This window comes from Poecile atricapillus, chromosome 8 (genome assembly GCF_030490865.1).
Source record: "Poecile atricapillus isolate bPoeAtr1 chromosome 8, bPoeAtr1.hap1, whole genome shotgun sequence".
In the NCBI taxonomy this organism is placed as follows: Eukaryota; Metazoa; Chordata; class Aves; order Passeriformes; family Paridae; genus Poecile; species Poecile atricapillus.
In genome coordinates this window covers 10,647,498-10,673,430 of record NC_081256.1, presented here as the reverse complement: position 1 = coordinate 10,673,430, position 25,933 = coordinate 10,647,498, and the positions used below count along the sequence as shown (strand labels likewise).

At 41.7% G+C, this 25,933-nt stretch overlaps 1 protein-coding gene across 1 annotated transcript in view; it reads left to right on the top strand.

The window, feature by feature from the left end:
- The window catches only part of DOCK10 (dedicator of cytokinesis 10), a 144,992-nt gene that overhangs the window by 29,969 nt on the left and 89,090 nt on the right, over positions 1 to 25,933 (top strand). The gene's annotated exons all lie outside the window — the stretch shown is intronic.

Below are 25,933 nucleotides of genomic sequence, written 5' to 3'. Positions count from 1 at the left end.
TACAGTGTAAAGAGGAGAAGTAGTAAGTGATGCACAAAATTTAGTTCTGCTTCAGAGTCATTTTGGCCACTGTTCTTGTTTCCTTTGCATCTTCTTTGTGTGCTGTGCCCAGTGCCCCTCAGACCTGTGAGTGCCTGCCAGCTCTTCCCCTGGGCACCAGGGACAGTGTCCCTTGGAAGGATGTGGGGTTTGTTTTGGTATTTACCTGTTCAGACAGCAGCTGTGTCTCTGGGTAGAGTTTATTTTATACAGAGGGGAGAAGATGTGGGTCGGTTTTCATTCTTCAGTGTTGCAGTACCATGTAGTTTATGCATATGGTTCAAGAAAAGCTGGTGTTAAAAGTGGCCTTTTGCCACTGAGCTTCTCCATCTGACTTTGGTACTCTGAGCAATTTTTTTATATTGCTTTCACTTCTTATTAGTGTTGCAGCAATGTGTATAGTATGACAGTGTGTGAAATGTAGTTATTATGAATGTGTTAACCAAATTTTTTATGACAGCTTATGAAGAGTGTGGGCCCAAAGCAATAAAGTGATGAAAACATTCTCCTATATATGAGGAATTTTTTCTCTTTATTCTAGAGAAAAAGGAGAGCAGTAAGCAATGCCTGCCTGAAAGAGTAGGATATATATTAAAGAGGCACAATAAGTCTCTGTAAGTCTCGGTCCTTGGGAGCGCCTTGGGAAGGTGATTTATGCATTTGACAGAAACCCCAATTTAGGATATGTGTTCAAAATACTACTTGAGAGCAGAAAATTGACCTACAGAAAGGCAGAGGAACTTGATTAAAGCCAAGAATACAAAGAGAGAAACAAACCCACACAAGAGAAGCAGGAAAAAAACAAGTCAGGTTTTTCAGGCTTCGACCATCTGCAGGCACAGTGCTGTGTCACAGGCACATATACAGACAGAGCTATGCACACACATGCTTCACTTGTCACAGTTTTGTCCATGATGCTCTGCAGTTCTGCTTGTCTCCAGCTCTCATGGGCTTTAGCAAATGCAAGCTTGCCATATTTCCCTTCATCACTTTGGTCTTTGGATTATTGTACAGAGGAAGGTAGGAGAGTCAGGAAGAAGATCCCAGTGATCTGTCTAGTCTGGGATTTTGGAACTGGATGTGCTGTGGTTGTAGTAACCTGAAGCTCTGTACATGGTGTGATGTGCTCATACAGCAAGTCAGCCATGAGCACAGATTTTGCATTTGTTTGGGCCTCTCCTGTGTTTATCACAATATTAAATACTTGAATGAATTATAACAAAATGATAAATTTAATAATAATTAAGATACTAGCATAGATTTAAATGCCAAGTGCTAGACACAGAATGAACCACCTAAAATAACCACAGTAACTGAAGTTCTGGAGACTTGATTTGAAATGCATTTCACACAGAATTTAGTAGAGGTATTTTCTTTCATGCTGTCAATAGTGTAGTGCTGGACAGAAATATAAAACACATATGTGTGTATTTGGAACCAGCAGCCTTTAGGTATAATTTCAGAGTAGTTCTCTGGGTTTTTTATGCATGTCTTGGGCTGCACAAGGAGTTCCAGACTCAAGACTTTGTTCAAATAATTTGGTCTTTTGCTTCCCCCGGTGAGGTTTTGGTACTGGGATGTGGAGCTGCTGCTGGCACTGTACTGACCAGGGTGTGGGAGTGGGTTAGGTTGCTAGTTAATAGCTACAGAAATTAAGTGATGACTGATACAACCTGCTGCAGTGTCTTGGCTGAGGAGCAGGTGCTCCCATGCTCTGCTACAGGGAGCCCATCTCCATTAGGCAGGATTCACAGAATCACATCCCACTTTGAGTCTAGCAGCACTGTCACTGCCCGTAGCTCACAGGAGGCAGTCTGTGGAGCCAGAGGAGTGCAGAAATCCCCCTGGGATGCTTCATTCATGCTCCCAGCACACCGCATGTGTTTGCACTGCCTTACCCATGAGCACGTTCCCGCGGGGACCCGCAAATGGAGTGCCGACCTGAGATGGGCAGGCCAGGGACAGTGGCAGCAGGGCTGGTGGCAGCAGTGGCAGCAGGAACGGTGGCAGCAGTGGCAGCAGCACTTGAATCTGAACGTGCGCTCCCTGTCCTTGGCCCAGGCTCTGGCAGACTGGGTCTCTCTGGCTGAATTAGGGGGAGCTGCAGCTGGTTCCAGAAGAGCACAAAGGAACAGTATATTAAGCTGATGCTTTCAGAAAGCGATATTAGTGCCAGCCCTCACTGGCTTTAACTCACTGCTGGCTGCAGCCCTGAAAGCCGGGCTGGGCTTTATTTTTCCCTCTGTTGTTAATGCAGAATCCTCTGAGTAGCACTGAACTGGATTTAAATGCATATAGCTGAGTCCAGAGTCCATTTCAGGCCTTTGGCCACAAATATGGGGATATTGATTTAGCTTGGAAACAGCTGTGCCCTGTAAGAGGTATGCTGAGTGCAGAAGGGAGCCATAAAGACACCAGGGCCTTCAGAGAATGCTGGCCAACAAAAAGTACTGCCAAAGTAAAAGCTGCTTGGAGGGAGAGCTGTCGAGGCAAAGACAGTGTGTAAGAGAGGAAGAGTTAAGTGAAGAGAGAGAAGCCAAGTGGGTAATTCCATTTCTTCTCATCTGAAATTAAATAGGCACTCTGTTGTTAAACTTTGGTCAGATATTTAATTTTAGGGAGCTACCCACCATTGCTCTGTTGATATATCATATTCTAATGCTGCTTTTTGCCTCCCACCTTGTTTTTTTCAAAAGCTTTGGTTTTACTTCAGTGTGCCTCTTCCTCACTGATATTAAGTTCTCCTCCCTTGCCCTTCTTCCATTTCCTCCTTCCCAAAGTGTAAAACTGTCTTCTGCTTTGACTTCACTAGAAATACGCTCCATTCCCCTCCTCTGTGTGGACTGGAAATCTGAATGGAGTGCAACAGAACTGTTCCTGGTATTTCTCACTTCCATGAATTTTTTCCTGTACAGCACCAATCTTAATACACTTGTTCTAAATCTAGTTTAAATGAGCCAGAATGCAGTTTAGCACGTTTCAGAGAAAAGCATTATGCAAAGTTTCCTTTCTCTTGAGAGACAGAGATATATCTCTGAATCTTTATCTCCCTGCTTCATACTCTTCCATCCATCAGAACTATTTGGTTTTGGTGTGTGTTGAAAGTCTCTGTTGCTTTGTAACCTCTCCAGTAACTTTTGGGCAGCAAAGCAAGATCATGTTGTAACAGGAGTCACTTCTCTTCATTGCAGCTGCTCAACCATTCTACCATCAGCTGTGGCAGAAAGTTGAATGGATGAGTAGATACTGTGAGTGCACCTGCAGCACAAAATTGTGATCAACTGTGTGCTGCAAAACCTTGTGTGGGTAGCTTTGTTCTTGGTTTTTTCTGTGCATCTCAGGGGGATTCCCACCTGATTTAAAAAAACCTCTCAAGATATTCTGACTTCTAGATTACATTTCCTGAATCATACAGGCCTTTGATGAAAGGCATCATGACGATCAGATGACTTCTGTCATTGTGGGGGTGAATACAGACCAGTTCCAGCTTGCAGAATCTCCTGTAGTGAACAGGAACTGGACAAACACAGGAAAATGGTTTTGATGTTCCCTTGACCAAAGAGAAGTTTGTAAAGGCAAAACATGGGATTTAATTTCTAGGTCTAAAGAGTATTTCAGCCTGTTTTAAGGCTGTCAGGTAGTACTGGCCGCTCTACTTTTATGAGTAAAACAAATTAAATTACCTGCTGAAGTACTCAACTGAACTCTTGTTTCCTGCAGTAATGTTGTTCAGGAATATGGGAACAGGTTTGTTACCTTCAGAGTGTTTGGAGCTAAGGAAGATGAAGTGGACTGTTGAGGAAATACGAGTCTTTCAGCTCTCAAATCACTGCCTTCAATAATTAAGGCTTCCAGCTTGAATTAGTGATTGGAGTAAGGAATACCACAGTAGTGAAAGGATTAGGATTCAGCATCAAAAAGCAAGTCACATGAATACTTCAGGATGTTTTGAGTGGCAAGGGTTTGACATCATCTCAAGACACTGACCACAGGCCATGATCTCCTATGCCAAGGTGTGGTACCTGTACATGTGTGCACACATTTCCAGTCAGACAGAAACTGATTACTTCATTGTTCTGGGGCTCAATTATTTCTCTTATTTTAGACTCTGTAATAAATACATTCTATAAAAATGTACTTTTATTATCCTGTTAATGTGGTGCCTCTTCAGAACAAAGTGTTATTTTCTGCCTAAACAGAAAGAAGCTGTGTGCAATATCTTACTTTACAATTGCTGTCTGTTAATAATTATTGCCAATTTGTGGTTAGCTTAAAAAATAATAGTTTCTCTGTGTGTGGTTTTCGATGAAAAATAGCCATTGTGATGTTTGTTGGACTTTCCTGCCTCAGGGATCACTCTGAGTACATTGTATGGAGCCAGTTGAATTGAATACTTCATGCCTTTAGTGTTTGTTTTTCCTCACTTCTCATCTGTCAACTGCTGTGCTCATTTTCTTTTCATTAGTATTGATACTTGCATGAAGATGAGTTGGCCAAATTCATTCTCAGTTAAATGTGTGCAAATCCAGCAGAATAAGTTTTGACTTAAAGCAGTAAACCAGATCAGAAGTTTAATTCTGTGCTACTTGCATGTTTCTCTCCCCAAAAAAAGAAATAATGAACTTAGAGTGGGAAATGTGTGTGGCCTTGTTGGATCAGTCAGTGGCTGGCTCTGAAACAAGGATGTTGAGTTGAACATCATGCCACCAATCACTCATGACTTTCTTTGGCATTTCAAGTAAGGATTTGGTGTTATTACCTTGATGTTTTCCACAGGTTGTGACTTATGTGCTAAAATTAGCTTGTGCAGAGTATAAGCCTTAGCAGTAAAGAGATTAATTACTGAAATGTACATTCCTGGAACCAGATGCTCCCCCATTGTCTGAGATGTTCCTGCCATTAGTAAATTATGTGCAAACATTCATTGCAGGCATCACTATAGGAGATCTGATCTTAATGAGATTGCAGAGAAGTTCTTGAAACTGCTCTTGGAATTAGTCCTATTCTTTCTCATTTTTGGATCCTTCTCTTTTATGCCTTGAAGTTAAAGAATAAAAGGTGCTCGCACAGCTGATGTACTTCTTTCTTTTCAGTGCCTTAGCCCTTTCCCTGTCTTTAACCCATTCTCCCATGAGCTCAAGGAGACTTTTCTCGTCTCCCTAGAGCTCCCCATAAAATGCATCCAGCTGCCTGTTTGGTCTCTCCACCTGCCCAGTGGTGCTTGAGCCTGACTTTGCTCATTCTGGCTGTGACTCTGGTTGGCTTTTGCAGTGCTCGAGTTCCTCCAGCTATTGACCACTGTCAGCTCTTTGGTTTTAAGCAAGGGCATAGCCCTTAAGGAGGAGCAGTGATCTAAGCAGTTACCTAATGGCTCGTTTGTTGCCAGGAATGTCCCGTTCCTTTGACCTTTCAACCTTGCAGTGGGCTCTCCTTTTATCTTTTAGCTGGGCTGATAGGAACGAAACCAAGTCCCATTTTTTGCTGTCTGCTCCCAGGAGCTGGACATGTGCTCCCTAGGACATCATCCAGATGAATGTGAGCATCACATGTGTCAAAGATAAAGGGAAAGCAATCCCAACCTTGAATATGGTGTGTCCAGCAGGGAAAATTCACTGTTGCTTTGCACTTTCCAGTATTTCAGATACACAATACATTTTATTGTTCATGATGCATCTGATTCTTCATGATGACCATTTATTTGCCCCTTGTAGCACCTGATTTTGTTTGTGCTGACAGTGCAGCAAAGATGTCACTTGGGGAAGGACTCGTGACTGGAGTGTTTGTGCATCTGTCACCTGCTTTTGTTCCCAAACCCTCTGACCAAGCAGCTCTGACAGACAGCATGCTCATTCCTCAAACTCATCTGTAAATGCAAAGTATTTTAGTAGAATATATGGAAGTATACAGGATACTCATAAACACAGTTTGAACTGAAGAACTATTTGGAAATAATAGAAATGTTTACTAGCACATCCTTGATTCTGCTTTTTATATAAAAGATAAAAGTGAATCCAAGCCTGGAATTATACCAATATGTTTTAGCCTGTCCTTTCTGAATCTAAATGAAACTGTAAGTATCAGGTAATAAAATGTAATTCTGAAACATTTTACTGTATAAAGAAAAGCAAATTCTTGAACAATGCACCAAAACAGACCTGCCCAGATGAGTTGACATAAAAGTTTGTACCAGCTACCACTGAGAAGTTTCTTTACACAGTATTTTTAAGCTGCCAAAAGCTTTTGTACGTGCTAAGTGCTTGCCAATTTTTCCTTCTTAAGAGAACTCAAAGGCAATTTTAAGTTACATGAGCCTGCAGAAAGAATCTGAATTGGTGGCTAAACATTGTTTTTTGTAAAATACATTCAAAAGACAACTGTATTTCTTGGAATTATTTTCAAAAAAGGTTTTGTTCCTGGAGTCAGGATGTGTCTGCAATGTTTTCAGTCAGAACAAGGAGCTGAGTGAGGAGCAAACTCTGCAGCAAACTCTGATTTATTTCCTATCCACATCCTTTTCTGGCACTTGTTTATGCCTGGCTGTAGCATGTATTTGTAGGAAATCAGAAGTTAACCTTTTAGTTTCTGATTTCCTGACCAATCCTTTTGTTTCGAGCTCAAGTGGCACTTAATAGAACCAAGAATCAAAATGTTCCAGCAATTTCCCAGTAAAAGGGAATTTTTTGGACTTTCCATAGTTTCCATATTAAACCCCTCCCCAGAATTTGCAAATTAAAAAAAGACCTCTTGGTACAGAGCCAGTCACCAGTGTAGGGTTGGTATAAGACAAAAGTGAAGGTGCAAACAATTGTGTTTGTGTTGGATACAGAAAGCAAGATACGGGAGTGGGGAGGAACACAAGGGGAGGAATATTGGCTTATACTCATCCTATTGGGGAAAATCATCCAGAAAGGATGAAGGAAGAGAAATCACTATGGTTCAGCTCTCTGCCTTGCAGGGGCTGGGGCCTGGAAGCTTAGAGCAGCTTTACTGTGTTAAGAATGACATAGTTTTGGTTCTGTTTTCCAGTTCACTGAGAAATCGTAAATAAATTTTGCTTTTTGGTCTGTCCTTGGATAGAAGAGTTCTATAGCATCTTCCTGGGAGGCCTTTAATACCTCACAGAATTCAGACAGACTTATTGGAACTGGAAAATTTCAGAGAAGGGTGAGTAGGATCAAAATTAGTTCATTACTACATTTGTACATAAAGACTGGTCCTGGACTGGCCTGAAAAATAACTGTCAGGGGATATGATGAAAGTCATACAAATCAAGAATGGTCAGAGACATGTAGGCTTGCTTGCAGTTTTTTCTCCGAAAAGTGACAGAAGATGAACTAGGGATCATCAAATTAAACTTACAAGGGACAATTTTTTGGGGAAAAATGCACAGAATTAACATTAAAACTGGATTTCCTTGCCAAAAACTGTGTAAGTTTGAAGAATGAATGAAAAAATTCGTGACAGAAAAGTCTTTGAGAACCAGTGAATATGCTGATGCTGTCTCAGGCTGGGAACCTGTATGAGTGTAGGTTGGAAGGGTTTTCAGGAGAAATCCTGTTACAGAGACCACATTCTGTACTTCTACCTGAGCACCTGCAGACACAGGTGCAGAAATGTGGTTTAAATCCTACGTGTCATGACCGTGCTTGCAAAAACTGAAATTTGGCATGGAATAATCGAAGGAGTAGAATTTGATGGATTACATTACACCTCTTTTTTTGGTCAAGGTTGGGTTAGGTGTAGTTTTAATGATTTTACATGGGCTCGCTCAGGGACCCTAAGCACTGCCACTTGGGTATTTTCCTTGTGGTTTTTGCCTTCTTATTTTGGTAATACTGAAGATTACATATTTTTTTTTTTTTGTCTCAATTAGAATAAGCAGGTTTTAATTAAGAAATTAAATGCAAAGGCCTGGAAAGGTGAAACAATTCTCTGGGTTTACAGAAGGTTGTGTCAGAGTGAGAAATACCATATCAGATGTTGGCACAGTTTGATAATGCTGTTTTATTTTCTGTGTTCCAGGGGAACAGAAAGAGAAGGGCAATGTCAAAAGGATGCAGATTGTCTTTCAATCTTTTCCACATACCAAATTTAATTAATGTAAATTTGACTTGCAGAGTTTTATACTTCACACCTTTATTTTTTCTTTTTAAAATTGAGAAAATAATCTTGCTTATTTGCTTTGAAATTTGTGCGTTTTTTGTCTTCCAAAATGCCATTATTTAGCTTTCAATTACAGGATCCAGGTGATGAATTATTACATGCAATTGCTTTCTCATTTGCTTAAGATACCCACAGGCAGTAGAAGAGGGTGTACAGGAATTTGTGGCATTGAATGTAAGTTACAAATACATTATATCAAACACAATAATGATTGCATAGTCAGCTTGCATATGTATGGAGGAAAGAGTTTGTGTTTAAAAAAAAAAAAAAAGGAGAAGATTCTAGGATATTTTATATCAATGTTATAGCACTGTAGAGGTTGATTGTGACCTTGAGTAAATGAGTGAGTTGTCCAGCCTCCTTTTGCTTCAGTTATTCCAGCTGGAAAATTGGGTGAAAATGTGGATTCTCTTTATAAACCAGATGTCTGATCTGAGGTTTTCCTTGGTAAAGAAAAAATCATTTTTGCAGCATAGCACGGACCTGGATAAAAAGGATTAAAATTACAGTCATAAAAGCAAGCAACTGGAGCCAAAGTCACAGCTGCATTTTCATGTCTGGAGATAGTGTAAATTCTAATGATTAAATTATTTAATCACCTTTCATGTCCCTTCATCACTATGCGTGTTGCTATCAAGGACTGATTCCAGTCCAAGTAGATGAAAACAAAAGGGGTAATGTTTGTTTGAAATTTCCCAATGGATCAAACTAAAGAAAAAATTAAAGTAATTGCATATTTTGCTTTTGTACACATCAGCAGGACAGCATTACTAACGGGGAGTTTATTCTTCCAACCTGCTTGCTGGTGTAAGAAGCAGCATTTTGTTTGCTTAGAGAGAATAAGTGCAGGCCAGTTTGTCCGCAGGCTGTGCAGAGCAGGCTGGGGCAGCAGCCTGTGCTGGCTGTGCTCTCCTGCGGCTGCAGCGCCCTGGGGAGCCTGGCACTGGCACTGGCACTGGCACTGGGACCAGCTGGCAGCAGCAGGGCACAGAACCCGTGCCCTGCTCCCTGGGCTCCCCCAGGCTCTGTGCCCAGGGGGCTGCTGGGCTGGGAGAGCTGAGGTGATGGTGTCTGTAAATGAGACCATCCTTGGGTCCTCCAAGGCCCTTTTCATTTTCCTTCAGCCTTGTGGCAAAGGGATGGATTATATCCGTGCCAGGTGGGATTCCAGCTTGGAAAGCTGCTGAAATGATGCTGCTGTTCCATCAGTGTTCTTGTGGGGTGAGCTGACAGAAACATCGTGGTGGCAAATTGAGAGCAGGATGGTGTGTGCAGGGCGAGCAGCATTCTCAGCCTGTGGACAGGGAGGGACTGCCTCTGGCCCAGCCAAGCCTGCTTCCCAGACAGGAGGACAGCAGGATGTTCTTGAGGAGCTGTAAACTCAGTAAAGGCGGGTAGCAAGTGCCTTTTGGGGTGTGGATATTACCATTACTGTGTGTACTTGGGCATGTTGAGGTGATGAAATGGCCATCAGGTGCTGTGTGGGCGGTCAGGCTGGGAGCTGCCAAATTGCTCTCCCAAGGCCTTCTCAACCCTGTCAGGGACCCCTCTGGCCACGGGTGAATTCTCTGGCATGGCACAGACTGGCACAGACAACCTGTGGATGGCTCCTGTCACCAGCAGTTCAGCTGGAGGGGCTGTTCCAGCCTTGCATGCAGGGCCAAGTGACACAGCAGCCTCTCCCAAGCGTGTTCTGTGTGAGGGCACTGATAGCTGGGGCACAAGGAGAAGCTGAAGGCACAGAGGGAGGAATTGCTCAGATCAGCACACTGATCTGCCTGGGAAGGACGGAGATGGATTGACACAGGCGGAGTCTCTGACATCAGGGAGTGCTATCTGGAAAGATCTGTTAGCAGAGCTCTGACAGATAGAAGGGCTGCTTGTCATGGATATTTATGCAGGGGCACCGTCCCCTGCCTTGGAGAGCTCACCTTGTGTGCTGATGTCATTTTAACTGTGATGGATTCCCAGCCCTTTGCCTGCTCAGAGCGAGCTGTATGGATCTGTGTGCAAAATGCAAGCAGCAGCTGCTCTAAGGGCCTTGTGGAGTGTTTGTATGCAAAGCTTGATGTATCAGCTTAGGCTGTTAGACCATAGGTGGAGTCATATTTCTCTAAAAAAACCATGTCATTCAATTTCAGTTGATTCAATATCAGAACGGCTTTGCAAAAGGTTGCTTTAGATGTCATTTTTCTAACTCAGTTGTTTTACCTCTCTGTTTACATTGTTTAGGTTTCATATTTTTCCCTTTTTATTTTTTTAGGACGTGTTCAAATGTTCATGGATCAATAGTGATCATTTAATCCAATTATTTAATTAAAAAATGTGACCTCTTGGTTTGATTTGGGAGTTTTTTTGACGAGGGGAGGAGGCGAGGAGAGAATGTTCAGTCTTTGACAAAGGGATTGGGACAGAGGTCACTAGTGCTTTCTGTTGTCTTTGTTAGGTGCTGGTAAAAAGCACCTATCTGTCCCTGGCCCCAGTGTAGTGATCTGCTTTACCTGTCCAGCATGAAGCTTTTGGGAAGTGCAGCTTTCAGGTGCAGTCACAAACCTCTCCAGAGCCCCCTCTCTTCCCGATGCCTGGACGATGCAGGTAAGATGAACGTGTGGTGGCCAGTCCCTGTCGCCTCACCTTTAGTCTCACAGTCCCATTTGGAGATTTTTGACAGTCAAATCTGAAAAAAACACATCCAGTGTGTGGCCACTCAGCAAAATCACTGTCCTAGGGAGCATTCTGAGCACAGAAAGGACAGTGTGTAATATCTGATCTTGCTGGCTTCGTCCAAACACAAAGCTGGCTTCTGGCAGCATTGTCCTGTTCAGGGTGTCACAGACTGTGGTGGGGAACTCGCTGGGGGATTAACACTGAGGACATGAAAACGCTGCCTGGATGCTGTGAGATATTAACAGTGTTAATCTCCTCTTTATTGGCCTCAGAGGATGAGTGCACCAGCTACGTCTCCAAATCTTGAAGAAAATTATGTGAAAATATTAAAATTTAAAAAGAAAAATACAAAGAGCTCTTTGTGACCCTCTGAAGGAACCATGATTTTCTTCTTCTCCCCAGTACCTGAGCTAATAGCTGCCTGTCCCCCACGTGCCAGCCTGTAACCGTGGTCAGAGTGCATTTTTTCTGTTTTTTTCTGGTTCTAGGATTTTTTCTGGTTCTAGCCCAGGGTCTGGGTGCTGGGCAGGTTTTTCTTCTATGGCTTCACTGTAGTGGTTCTACCAGGAACTCTGAAGTGTTAGAAGCGCCACAAGCCATTCAAGGGAGGTCCTTATCTGCCCTCTGCCAAGTTGAGAAATATTAAGTGTGTCAGAAGATCTCTCAGTACTGGTCTAGGCTGCACAGACTTTCTGAATGCAGTGTCACTGTCATCACAGGGGTCTTAGTTTATAAATGAAACAAGATTTTTTTTATGAAAAGCTTGTGTTTTATTTCAGAATTTAACCTTAGCATAGGTATAATATGCAGCTGATGCAGCTTGTTCTAGCAAAAGGAGTTTTCTTGTTAATTAAACTTTTTCTCAAATATGTTAAACAAAAGGTCTGAGTCGGGATTATGCAATTATTTGTACATTCACTGGCATAAGTCAAGATTGTATTTTAGACTTGCACTCGTTTTTTTCAGGTCAGCATTGCTCCCAGACAGAAGTCCTGAGCTGAAGGGAACCATTCATTCCCTGAAATTTGCTATGAATTTGATGTTTGCATGAGATTTTTTTTTTTCTTCTCTGAATCTGGGTGAAAAAAAATGCCAGCATGACAAACAAAAGTATCAGTCCTTGATCCTTCTTGGTTGGAGCTGGTAAACTGTATTCTTTTAGAAGGACAGTATGGTGAATTGATTATTTACTACACAGCAGCCCAAATATTCAGCCTGTTTTTGGGTGTCTTTTATAATAGTTGAAGATACACACTTTAGGAACTGAATTTTTGTATCTTTCAGTGGCTCCTAGCAGAGTTCTATCAAAATGCATTTTCCAATGATCACATGATGTACTGTAGCAGTGAATTAGTTTTGTTCAATGGTATTTTTTTAGATACTGCTGTATATCACAGTTCAAACTGAAGTAAATGAAGCGTGACAATGAACAGATCTAAAAGGGAAATGAGAAACTCTAGAAGAAATGGAGGAAAAAGGAATTAAAAGTTACTAAAAAACTTGTGACCCCTGTTGGAAAATTAAATGCTAGTGGTTCTGCAGCAAAAGGAATGCATAATTTTTCCTTAAGTGGAGCAGAGATATCAAATATCATTATTCTTCCTACCTGGATATTCATACATTTCTGAAAAGTGCTGGGAGCAGATGAACATGTCACACAAAGCAAAACAGAAGGCAATTAAACACTTAATTGACTACTTCACATAATGGATTGTTTTTTGAAGGGCTTCAGCATCCTTATTTTGACTCTGTGTATTGGGTACAGCAGTTCACAAAGGTAAACCAAAGCTTGTGGTTTTCCTGGGGCCTAATACTTCTCTTCTTTGCAGTACATTGAGGTATGGATAATACTTCTCACCTTATACATTATAGTTCTGAATTTGAAAGCATCACAGGAGGTTTATTCATATTAACATAACATAACCAATTTTCTAATTATCTTAAATTATCTGGCATCTTTAACTCAAGAGAAGTCTTGAGAAAAAATTAGGAGATCTTTTGCAGTCACACTGATGCTAATGAAGTTTGCTTTGTACTTTGCTTCAGGACAAAGCATTATTAGACATTTGAATGGTTTTGTTATTCCCCATTACAAGAGGGATTTGCATCCAAAACATTTCTAAGAAAGTGGAGTCTTTATTTGCAGTTGTTTACTATTATTTTGGTTCATATCTCTCTGTGAATGCTGTAGCTTATTTGTTATTTCAGTGCTTCAGTCTTTTAATGCCTTGGTGTTGAGAAAAAACAGTGATTTTAGTTTTGTTCCTGAAAACCTATCTGCCAGAGATATGGCAATAAATAAGAATTAATATTAGGAATGAAAATCTTTTGGACAAAGGACACTCAGTGGAGTAAGCTGGATGAGGACCAGCTGGAAACTTGAACCTAAGTTCATCTTTTGTATTATTTTGGAGTAATAGAAGTTCATTAAAGTTTCAGGAAGTGCTAGTGACCCTCATCTCAGTGGAAAGGGCACCCTGGAGAGGCTCCTCTGTGCTGTGGGAGGCAGGAAGCTGAGGAGAGCCTTCCCAGGGAAAGGAAGGATGGAATTCTGCTTGTTCTATGTGATGAGTTAAGGAGTGGATAAGCAAAGGAGCCTCTTAGAGGAGCTGATACCTGCCCAAAGTTAAGACAGCAGAGCTGATGATTCCAGCATTAAATTTAACTTCTGGCAAGGACCTCTGGTCTTGGCAGCCGCTTTCCCTGTGCTACATGAGAGGCACCAGGGACTCCAGTAGAGATAGCTTGGTGGTTTGAGGGAAAACAAGGGTGATTCCAGCTTGGTTCATGCTGTGCTTCTGTATTAGTAGCTATTTGAAATGTCTGCATACCTTGGCAAAGTGTTTCTGTTGTCTTTTTTGCTTCCTAGTGCCAGACAGATGCCTTTCACCACTAAGTAGGGGTAGAGTGAAATCTGTTTTAGGGTGTCACACAGCAGGCTGGTAGCGCTCAGTTTAGAGGAGGTGATCTCAAAGGCAAAGCTGAACAACAAAGATAATGATGAGATGGGGGGTTAATTCAAGAGTAGCACTATGTTTTAACTTCGGAAGAGGAAGGCAACTGATCAGACAGATGTGGTTTTGTAGTGTTCAGGTCAGACATGGGCTCAGTGTCTCTGATCTCCTGGAACGGAAACCTAGCATATGGAACAATCCTTGGAACTCTTGCTACTTTGGATCAAATGTTACTGATCTTGAGAAATGTGTGATAGAGTTCCCAGAGTTTGTAGAACTCAGAATTATTTGTTGGAAAGAAAAAAAAAAAAAAGACATTCAGCATAAACTTGCAGATCTCAAACAGAGTAATTAATTAATTCAACCAAGTTGTGAGAATGATGCTTATTGTTCAGTTGGCAAGTGAAATACAGAATGAGAAAGCAGAAAAACTATCCCTTTGTCCTAGCTATACACACAGATATTCAGATATATAAAAATAAAAACTTAATGCATGCCTCATAAGGGCTGTGTGCATAGGGCAGTGCAGCATTGCTGCTGCAGCAGCAGGATGAATCCTCAGCTGGAACAAAGAAGAAAAGGGATCTGTGTGTGTGCCTGCACACGTGTGGGCACTGAGGGGGTTTGTTCAGTTTTAAAAGACCTTTGTGCCCTGCCAGCCTTCAGACAGCTGAGCACTGGGTGAGTCTCCTACCTTAATTAATAATTTGACTGGCTATGTCACTGCTCCTGTTGCCACTGCAGTTCTGAGGCACTGACTGAGGGCTTCTAACCTGTCAAGGTGCTGCAGGGCTTGCCCCTGTGTGGGGTGGTGGGCAGGGGGAGCTGCTGGCATTTCCCATGTGTGGGGAATTTGGGGCGCAGGCTCAGTCTGGCAGCTTTATTTCTCCTGAGGTGGGAACAAGGTGTGAAACAAGCAGGTTCTTAGCTGGCAGCTTACAAGCACTTCTAAAAACCTGTTTTTTACAAGCCAAAAATGTATTTTGAACATTATGAATTTCTCTGTTTTCCCCTTTTTTGTAACTGTCTGCAAATTTAGGAATTTGCCAGATTCTTCCTCTTATTGGGGTTTCGCGCCACTTTGGAAGGGGAACTGCTACCTTGGTCCAAAAGCAGAGATGGTCCAGGGCCCTGGCAGCACAAACCTGTCACTCTGTGGTCCAAGTTGGCTACCAAGGGGCTCTGTAGGAGATGGCTGTTCTGTGAATGACTTTTTTTATCTTGCAGACACACACACACACCCACACGAGTGAGACCGCAGCTGTTTTGGCTTTCGAATCAGGGAGGGTGATGGGGAGAAAGGATGTAATGGTGTTTGAAACAAAGATGTTCACTTGCAGCGTTTTTTCTACAGCTTCCTATTTCGAATTTGCATTAGAGGTGGGGACTGGGTGTATTTATGGTTTAATGAGACGCTCTTGCCTTAATAGCAGAATGTTGTTCACAGGAAGAAATGAGTTATTGCTGGTTTTCTTCTTCTTTCTGTTCAGTTACTGTGGATACAGCGTGTAACTTTTAGACCTACTTCCCCCTTGAACAGCATATGCAGCTTCCAGTTGTGCTGAAGCTGCTGAAGGAAGGAGGCTAAAGGAGCACAGTTTTTAAAGATATTTGTTGGCTGCTTAATTCCTACGGATAGAATGAGCTTTCGTGGGAGATTCAGAAGGGAGCCCAGTGAACTGCGGAGGAAGAGAAAGACCATTAGGAGAGTGAATCAAGGAGAAATTCACAGATTAAGCTGTGTGAGTATGCACCCTTCTTCCACCTCTTCTGAGAAACGGCTGAGAAATTGCAGGTCACTCTTAGCACTACGCTTTGGGCAGAGTAGGATTTATTGCTCATTGTATGTGTAGGATTCACCCAGCCTCATTCAGTCTGTGATGAGGGACTGAGCACTGGAGAATGGGACTGAAGCACAGGGAGTTCAGGAGTTTACAGAACTCAGGCACATTAGGGAAACTTTTATAGCCTCACATTGCTGATCAGAAACGTACTGGGAGCAGCAATGTTTGATAGTCTCTCTGGCACCTATAGCAGGTGCCTGGAAATTCCATGAAAATTCATAGTGCTGTTTCTGGAGTGGAAAGTTCCTCTGTGCTATTTCAGAGTTTGTGATCTGTGATGGGCACTTCTCAAGGCCAAGAAGAGGAGGAAGACAGTGCAGGGAGCCATTGGAGAAAGCTCCAGAACTTTTGGAGGAAAGCTAGGGTGAGGTTCTGCCCTATGGACTACACAGCAGCTTTGCCACTGATGGCTTTGGGACAGGACTGAGCCTCCTGAAAATGCACTATGGGGCACTGGGAAACTCACATTAATTGCGTTGTACCTAAACTTACCTGACTGAAATTGAAACTGCAGACAGCAAGAAGTAAAACACTTAGAGCCGGCTGTTGAGGAGTATTAGGCAAGTACTGTTTTTCAGTGTATTCTCTTCACTTGAAAGTCTGCTTTAGGTCATAAAACATTTAATGGCTTCCCCAAGAAGAGACAATGAATCCTTTTCCTCAAGCAAGAGGTGTTTGATTTTCTTCCATAGTTTTGTTCGTCCAATTACTCTGTTTGGATGTGCATGCAGGGGGCTCTTTTGGGGCTTTTCAGTGTGTTCAGTGTAACAGAATCAGTGACAATACAACCAAGAAGAGTATTCTCATTAACTTTTTTAAATGGGAAGGAAAAGAACTTTGCAGTTGTAACACTTGGTGACCAGTTAAGATGTTTGTGGTTCATCTAGTAGTGTTTGGGTTTTGTTTGTGACTAGCTGCCTTTTTGGATAGGTACTTTACATGGAAGTGGATCTTTTTGACAAGGCTACTTTACTTTACTACTACAGTAGTTTCTGCTGCTCTGAGCTATTGGCCTGCAGTCAAAGATGATGTTTGAGCTTCATGGTCAAGGGTCCCAGGAATCAGCTGCTGGTGCTGCTGAAAGCATCTAACCCTGGCAGCTTACAAGGCTTTGGTAGGAGGTAGGCGCTGCTTACTTGACTTATCCTCTTAAATCCTGGTGAGGAGGGATTTCTGTTATTATTGTACAAATCCTGACTGTACTTTATTAGTGCTCATTAGAGAAATATATTTGTTCCCCTTTGTGTATATCCTCAGATAACAGAAACTGAGCATTCAATTTAGTGGTGCCAAATAGAAATATCAACAATGCATTGCAGTTAGACCTAAAGCATAGAGCACTTGTAACCCTGTGCCTGTAATTGGAAATAGGAAACAAGCCTGCTTCATCAGAGGCTTGTGGGTCATGCTGCAATTCCCCTGACGTGGATGGTGGCTGTATGTCAGCAGCATAGCTCAGCTTTGCAGGGGAATCTGTGCTGATTTCTGTTCTTTTCAAACATAAGATGGGGTCACTGTGTCATATTACTCTGTAGATGTATTCCTCAGTAGTTTGTTTAGCCCTTAGGAAATGCAGGCACACTTGGCTTTACTTTTGTGCCTTGCAATCTGTGTCTTTCTGCCCAATATTTCATAATTGGAGCATGTTAAATCTTTGGCCTACGGGCACTTTTTGCTATCAACCAGCAGCCAATCTCTCCTTCATGCATCAGCCCTCTGCACCTCCACACAGATTTCAAAGTGATGTCAGCTCCCACTGCAGCTGTAAAGGCTTTTGTGTATGGGGACCTTACTCAAAGAGTGCATTTCTTCATGTACTATTCTTAGACCTGTGTTTTCTGTAGATGGACTTACATTATTTGCTGGAAGCTCCTTTTTTTTTTTTGGTAAAACTAATTATTATCTGATTAGCTTTAATTGATAGTAGGTTGATGGTTGAGCTCAGTGTAGTTGACCAGATTTTGCTCTCATTTACATCCTGTGTGTGTAAATGCATTGATAGCCAGATAATTGACTGGGAGGGGAGCTGATGTCAAGGAAACAATTACAAGTTTAACGTCATTGTGAGAGCTGAGTTTATAGTGGTCACGTACTGATGATGTTAATTTTACAGATAAAACCTCTGTGGAAATACTTAAAATCATTTACTCAGACACGTAGTATGAGAAATACCTATTACTTGTGAAGAAATAAGTAACCAAAGTGCAGGTAGAGAAAGAGGGTTATTCACTGAGTAAAATGAAACAGAACACCATACATGAGATTTGCCCCATGGGACAGTGACTTATTACTAAGTACTCTAGAAGTTAAATGATGCCTTTGAAAAGTTTATTTAGAGCTAATGCAAACATTTTTATTAGTTGTTTTTTGCTTCTGAAGTGCTTGAGCCCTTTTCAAAACAGTTGTTTGCTCAGTCAACATGTCTAGGTCTTCATACATTTAAATTTTAGGTTTTAATAGAAAGTAAACAATGAGTGTTTGCCTTTGCACTGTGTTGCAACTTCATTAGACATACAATAGTGATCAAAGTCTTCAGCATCAGAGTGTGATCTAATGAACAGAGAACAGAGCTTTCTCTTGAGTCCTTGAAAGACAAACTGTATTCTAAAACCAAAGTCTGCTAAAAAGAAATCTTAAGTTTCAAAGTAAATGAAACTGTTTTAAAGACAATCCTGTGCTGTGCATGGTGTTATGTAAAATCTACCCCATTTTAGCAGCAGGTTTGTGCTGGATGAACCTGGTGGAGGGATGGGTGGGTAGGAATGCCTGGCACATCCTTCTTTTTGTACTTCCCCTGAACCTGTACACAGAAAACCATGGGTAGATCTCTCTGTCTCCCTAATTCATCCAGTTTGTCTGTTGCTCTAGCCACTTCTATTACTGCTGTGTAAATACTACAGGTATCAGAGCTGGGCTTCTACCTCTGCTAGAAGGGCAAAAATTGGGAGTATCTTTTCTTTAAATTAGATTTTCCTGAGCCTGCGAAGACTGTCCATGTGAAGTTACACACGTGTGTGTGTGTGTGTGTGTGTGTGTGTGTGTGTGTGTGTGTGTGTGTGTGTGTGCATGCACTGATAGACTCAGAAGTGCTGTTTACATAAACTTTATACTGGTAGCTGACAAGCTTTGGTCAGATCCACTGTGAGCAGCTTTCAGGCTGGTTTTGTTAATGTTTCTGCTTGGGGCCATGGCTCTGCCCACCTGAGATGTGCTAGAAGAAGCAGACATGAGATAAAGCATATTTCCAGAGCAGCTGAACTAGACTCACTTCAGCATCCCCTTGGTGGTGCACAGGACAAGCAAAAGCCCTTTTCCTTCTCTGGACTGAAGTAATCAGTAAGGAGGCAAGTGCCTGAGCAGAACACTCCAGCTCTGTTGGCAGCTCCTCTCTGCTCCCCCACAGTCCCATCCCTTCTGCCCAGTCCCCTTCCACCACATCCTACCTGTCTCTTCACATGTCTGCTTGAAGAGGAGTGAATTGCGTCTTTGGCTTTAGCTTGCTTTCTTCATGAATGGATTCTGTGTGGTAGATTCAAAGAAAGTCTTTTGTTGCTAAAACTGCACTTTTTGTTCCAGGTTTAGGTCAGGTAAGGGGAGAGAAAGTGGCTGAAGGTTGCTAGGTTAGAGATCTATCTATGTAAATTATTAAAAATAACTTACGATGCTTTACAAAACTTTCTTGTTTTTCCCCTGAGGTGACCTATGGGCAAATATTTAGTCTAGACTTCAGAAGTCCTCACTATTTAGAAGCTGTTATTCTTGACATTTTGAAAAGCTAACCAGTTAAATTCAAATTTAAAACTTAGCACTTTCTTGTCAGTGGCTGATTTTAGTAGTTTTATGATTAAATTAAATTTTTTAATCTCCTTCCTAAGAAGAGTTTCAAGATACTGCATAAGCAGAGAGAATGAGTAAGTTGTTGCCTTGTTACCCTGAATGCTTTTGCAGATTGTACTGATAATTTTATCAAGTGTCTAAAAGTGTTAGTCCATGAAGATGGGCATGTCCATGCACTGCCATACCAGAGTGGGAAGGCACTGCACAAGGCTGCACTGCCAGGTGCACAGCCATGGCTGGGAAACAGAATTCAGGAAATGCACGTGATGAAGTGGAACACAGCACAAAGCATCTCCTCTCCCCCCGCAGCTGGATGCCTTGCTGAACCAACAGTCCTGTGTGGCTTCCACAGTTTAACCATGAGGGAGGTAGTTTTGTGAGGGCTGGAGCTTTCAAAATTCGTAATGAAAGGAATGATAAATTTTGTCTTGAGAAACAAGAGGTGTTAGAAGGAGTGGGTCACACCCAGTTGCCTGAGAACAGATCTCTGTGGTTTGAGCAGACTTACCCCTGGCCGCTCGTCAGTCACCGTGCTGGAGCAGCTCCGTGTGCCACTGAAGGCTTTATGATCATCAGTTGACATGAAAGTTTTGAGTTAGCTCATCCACATGAGAGGTGTTTCTATTTTTCAGGACATGCTGAATTCTCTTACAGTAATTTTTAAAGCTGGAACATAATACGAAGTAGGCTTACATAGATTGTGATCCACAAAACAGTGGTGGTGTGAGCAATTAGGATTCATTCTATCCCAGCTGTATTTGTACAAAGTAAGTCTCATTTAGTCAAGCAGGTCACTTATTGGTATCAATCAGAATTTTATTTGAATAAAGAGACTTTAAAGAATGAAAATTACTTTTCCCTTTTGTTGTTCCCAGAAGGGTCTTCAACAGATTTCCTTTCTTTTGCTCTGCTTGAGCTGATGGATACAATAGCATTTTGGCAAGTAATTTCTGAATCACTAGGAACTGGGGGTTGGATTCTTCGTAATTCTTTGTGATTTTCTCTGTAGCAGAGTCGTGTGGGAACTGGCAATCCCCTTAATGAAATTTATTGGCACGTTGGCTTCAGTGCTGACACTGAAGAGTATATTAGTTGTGCTGTGCAGCCCTGACTGGATTCCTTCCAAGTGCAGTTCTCCAAGGTTTACTGAAAGTCATGACAAATTAAACATTTTGGACCTGACAAGTGAATATATTTTAAGGTGGGAGGGGGTGTGTCAAAGAAAATTTTCTTTGTACCACTAATTTTAATAAATTTGTTGACTATGATTCACATACTGAGCCAAATGAAGCCTTTGTAATGTAGCCAGAGAGTTGGTTGACTGTAAATAGATGTAGAACAGGCTAAGCAGTCATAAAGAGGAGGAGATCTGAATCAAAAGGAGAGATGGTCAGCCTGCTGGCTCTGGCTGTGCTTCCCAATCCATACCCCAGATATTTTGCAGACCTTGAATTGCCTGCCCTGTACTTGAAATTCAATAGTTATTTTCCTTAAAGGAAATCTATAACACGATGCAGAGTGTGTTGGGAGCAGAGGGAGGGCAGGCCTGTGGGATGAAGCATTTTGAGTGGTGATTCCTGTCACTCCCAGCTCAGCTGCTTGAGGGTGTTGGGGACACCTTAATCCCAGAGTGGCTGTGCTGTCTGTGCTCCCTGGGTACAAGTGCTGCCGTGGGACTCCCTGCCAGGAGTACACGGGGTCTTGGGCAGCTCCCCCATCATCTGCTGGGGGAAAAGGTGCACCCAATGGAGATATCCTTCCCATGGAATTCACCCCAGGCACCAAACTGCTCTGCTGCCCTGTCAATAGAGACAGACGTTGGTCCTACAGAAATGCAAAAGTCTTGGTGACTCCGTGAAACCCAAATTGTTTTACAGCCTCAGCTTCAGCTCCTTGAGTGTTCAGGCAGCTGCAGGTAGCACATCCCACAGCTGCTGGGCATGCTGGATCTCTGGCTTATCTGAGACAGGGTTAAACTCAGCCTTTATGCTACATTTTCTCCAAAAGTCATGGAAGTCCTTTATTCTTTAGTTTCAGTTTGGACAGGCTTGGAAAAGAATTATTCAACTGAAGTTGGCCTGCCCTGATAGAATATAATTAGCTACATATATTAACCATATGAAAACATAGAAAAACATGTATTGTGTCAGAGACACAGTATTTAACTGGTGAAAGGAAAAACAGAACAAAGGAATGTGAGAAGCTCTTCACATTGGTGTCATCCTAGAAAGCAGTTTAATTTGCTGTTGTGAGTTTTGGTGGCATTTGGTTTGGTTCATAATATTATTAAGAAGTGTAAAAAAATGAAGGAAGGTGATGCTGTTGTTTTAGTAAGTGGCCCTTTCTGAGTGCTTGTTTTGGTATTTCAGATGTATAACAAACTTTTTGACAAGCCATAGCTTGGATGAAATATAAAATCTGAGTCTTTCTTGAACTTAACTAATCTGGCCATCACAATAGTTTTGACTCTCTTTATGAACATGTATCCTTCTGTCCCAGAGACAGGATATGGGTAACTGAAGTCCAGGTAACTGAAGTCCATCAACTTAACTTCTTTCTGTTTGTCTGTTTCCTTAATTTTTTCTTCATGGTGTGTGGAAGAGAAGAAATTAATTTAAACATCTCTATTAAATACAGTAAATTTTAGATATTGAAGATTTGGTGTCAGAATAATATGACATTAAAGCATTAGAAAATCATAGCAGTTAGTCTAGCTTATTTTTAGAAAGGGGAAGTTCTTGGGATGACTGTTCAGAGACTATTGGACTCTGTTACATCATTTCCTCCTTCAGGGAGTGTTCACAGAAATACAGCTGTAGGAGGAGGAGATATAATTATGAAGAAAAGATGGGTACTAGCATCAGTGCACAATGTCTGTGCATCTGGAGGCAAGACTAGTACCATATTTGATTCTGTAATATCATTTATGTGGATATTTTGGGTAATTACTACTGGGAAATGTAATCCTTTTTTACCTGGTCTAGAAGATGGTGGCAATGAAGCCATATATCACTGGTGGAATCTGGCCAGTTTCACCTCTGTGAAACTATATTGTCCTCCTATGGTGTTGGCTCTGATTTAACATCTCTCCAGTGTCCCAAAAGAGTGTGGAAAAGCTGGCTCAACAACATACAAAGCTACACTACACTGCCAGTGTTTGAAGTAAATGGTACTGCAGAGAATGTTGTAGCAGGTGAGGAGTCGGAGATGGCTTTTTTACTAGATGTATTCACAACCATTTCAGCACAACTAAATTCATTACTCACTTGAGATGGAGAATATAAAAAGCATTACGAAATTCAAGCCAGCATAATTTGATTTTGGCACAGATTGCCAGGTTGGCCTCTTTCCAAAAAGAACAGACAAGTTAAATTGAGAAGAGGCAGCACTGTGGTTATTAAATTAGCTTTAAATCAGCCCCACTCATTTACAGATCTCTGCTAGTGCTTGCAGGGAGAAATTTGCTAATCCCAACAGCACTGCTTCTGTCTGCTTGGGAGAAAGCGGAGCAGCCACCCCACGCCAGCAGAGATAAGCTGCTAACTAACCAGCTGCCACTTGCCATCACAACTGCAACACAAGCATTGCACTGCTGAGCCCTGCCAAGTCCAAAGTACTGACTCTGCAAAGGATGGAGTCAGCATCCACAGAGAAGAGTCTTATGGTCTGTAAGAACATGCAGAATTGATGAGGAGAGGCATCACATTTATTATACTATCATGCTTGATGCTGGCAGGGAATGGACTAAATTATCTCTGCAGCCAGTGTATTGACAAGGATGGGCTATTACTTGCATCTCTGATTTATGGGAGATGGCATAATACAGTATTGCATTTTACACAGGATTTTGCTGTACTGACATGGAAGGAAGAATATAATTTTTATTGCATCAGTAGAAAAACATCATCATAAATACTGAAGTGCTTCACTGAAAAGTTTTGCAGTAGGTTTGATAATGTCATATCTACTTGCATTTGTTTCAGATGTGTAATGTTTCTCCAAAGACTTCTCTGTTAACATCTGTTAAAATGCTTCCATCAGATCATGCCCTTTGCAGCACTGAGAGCAGGAGAATTAGTGCTGTGGGAACAGTGATGTTCATACACTTGCTGTGTTCCTCTGCTTCGGGGTTTTCTTGAGCTGTATTTTTGTCTCATGTAAATGACCTTGTAGCTGCCAAGAAGTTTTCCCCTGGAGTGTTTGAACGGTTTCAGCAGTGGCTTTCTGAGCATTGCTGGTTTCTGAAGAGCAAAGAGAGGGCAAGATGACATGGCTTATCCTGCCTCCATTTGCACCCCAACATCTGCAGAATATTAATTTTGAAGGGGATGTAGCTGCATTCACCCCAACCTTACCGGGATTTCCAGGGGGAAGAAGGAATACCTCTTCCTTCTGCCAGCCCCAGCAAAAAGGGTAGTTTTCACAGGCATAGAAAACCTGCAAATGCTACACATTTTTATGGGGTTTCCTCATATTTCAAGAGAAGTCCCAAGATTTCTGGGGCTTCCCAGCTCTTTCTTAGCCTACTTCAGTAGGAAGGGGACTACTTATGTCATTTGTTTGCTTAATATGTTCTTAGGAAATTTTGAAAATTGACATTCATGTTTCCAAGGAGCATCTGACCAAGATTAAGATTGTGTTGACATATGTCTTGTTTAGGAGAGCGGACATTTTATGATTTCAGTGGCATATCTGTCTTACTAAGAGTTGAGATTGTTCCAGAATCATTAGCCTGACAGTATCAGCTCTGGGAAGGGAGGGTTGTCAGTGTCAGTGTCAAATTTTCTGCAGGAAATGTTAATATTTTAGTGAAACCATTATACAGGAAAAATGCCTGTTTGAAGCACAGGTACCTCATAAATGTCATTGCATGTATTTCTTTCACTTTTACTTACAGTTTTCTGGTAAATGGTTGCTATAAGGTTTCCTGCTGAAGGTAACAGTTGCACTACTACAAGTTTGCTTTCTGCTGAATTTGAACTGAGTGAACTTTGTTCAGGTTTAGGTACCATTACCAAAAAGAGTGGTACAGCATAGATGGTACACTCAGTGTGCACTGGTGCTTTCTCTTTGAGGTTTTAACTCCATAACTTATGGATAATGTATATGTATATTTGTAAAGCAATATTTAATAAATAGATGCAATGACAGGTTTAATGATAGAAAGCCTGAAACTCCTGTCAAAGATCCTGCAGTGGCTTAACACAGTTTGGAAGGGAATGAGAGCAGGCTGTGTTTGGTGACGTGGCCAAGTGACCCTGTTAAGTTCCTGTGGGGACCCATTGTCAGCAAAAGACAGAGACCTCCCTAAGGGGTTTGGCTGGTACTCAGCCCAGGAGCTCCTTGAGCAGGACTGGATCATTGTGTGTCAGCTGGGGCAGCCCAGGGCTAAGTACTGGCTTGAGACAGCTTAAAGTGATGTGGTTGGGTTCATATGAAGTCTTATGTCCTAGCAGGGCTCTGTCTTAACTGGACATCACAAAACCAGAATCCAGTCCTGTCACAGAATCTAAATCAGACATGAAAGTGTTTTTTTCAATTTGTTACTGTTATGTGCTGGTCTTACCTGTCTTTTACAATCCTTCAATGTCTCAGCATCGGTAGATAGTGCTTGTGGCTTGTGAATGCTAAGCAGTAAGGATTTTTAGAAGTGTATTACTCTTAAGTGTGCAAATGGGAGTGTGAGAGTTAATAGTTTGAGAAGAGAGGTAATAGATTGAACTGCTGAAGGAGTTCTAACTGTTTTAATTGCCTTGCCAGACTTTGGTGGAGCTTTAATGCTTTAAGCAGGGATTTGGAGTAGATGACCTGCAGAGGTCCTGAGTTATTTTGTGATTCTGGCATCAGCTGTTCAGCAGTTGAAGAACTTTCTAAGAACATGTGTATTCCTGTGTCTTAATTTAATTTGTGTGGCTGTGTTACTGATACTTAATTAAACTTTGCATAGATGCATTTGATGCCAAGGGGAGTCTTGGACTCAATATAGAAGGGAAAAAATGTTCATAAGAAATCTTGATATGACTGTGATTACAGAATAAACAAGACCTGTCAGGACAAAGTCAAAAGGGAGAGGGACTATTACATTTGAATCATTATGTGTATAATGGACCATACATGAATGAGATAGGTAAAATCATATTTGATGGACAATCTCATTGGAGAAATTTGTTTTATGGAGATGTCAAAGCTTTCTTTTTCAATACATCTTTGTTTTGATTTAGGGAAGACGGAGGGAAATTTTATATAATTCTGAATAGCCCAATGAAGGAATAGTGGATAAAATACTACCTATCTAATGTCCACTTTTGAATCAGACTAAGAGAGTAAATGTTACTGCATTTGCTTTCCACTAGTGCCCTTTTTCTCTTTCATCACTTTCTTTTCCATCCCTTCTGGCAGTTCTCTTGCCCTTTCTCATTCACTCTTCCT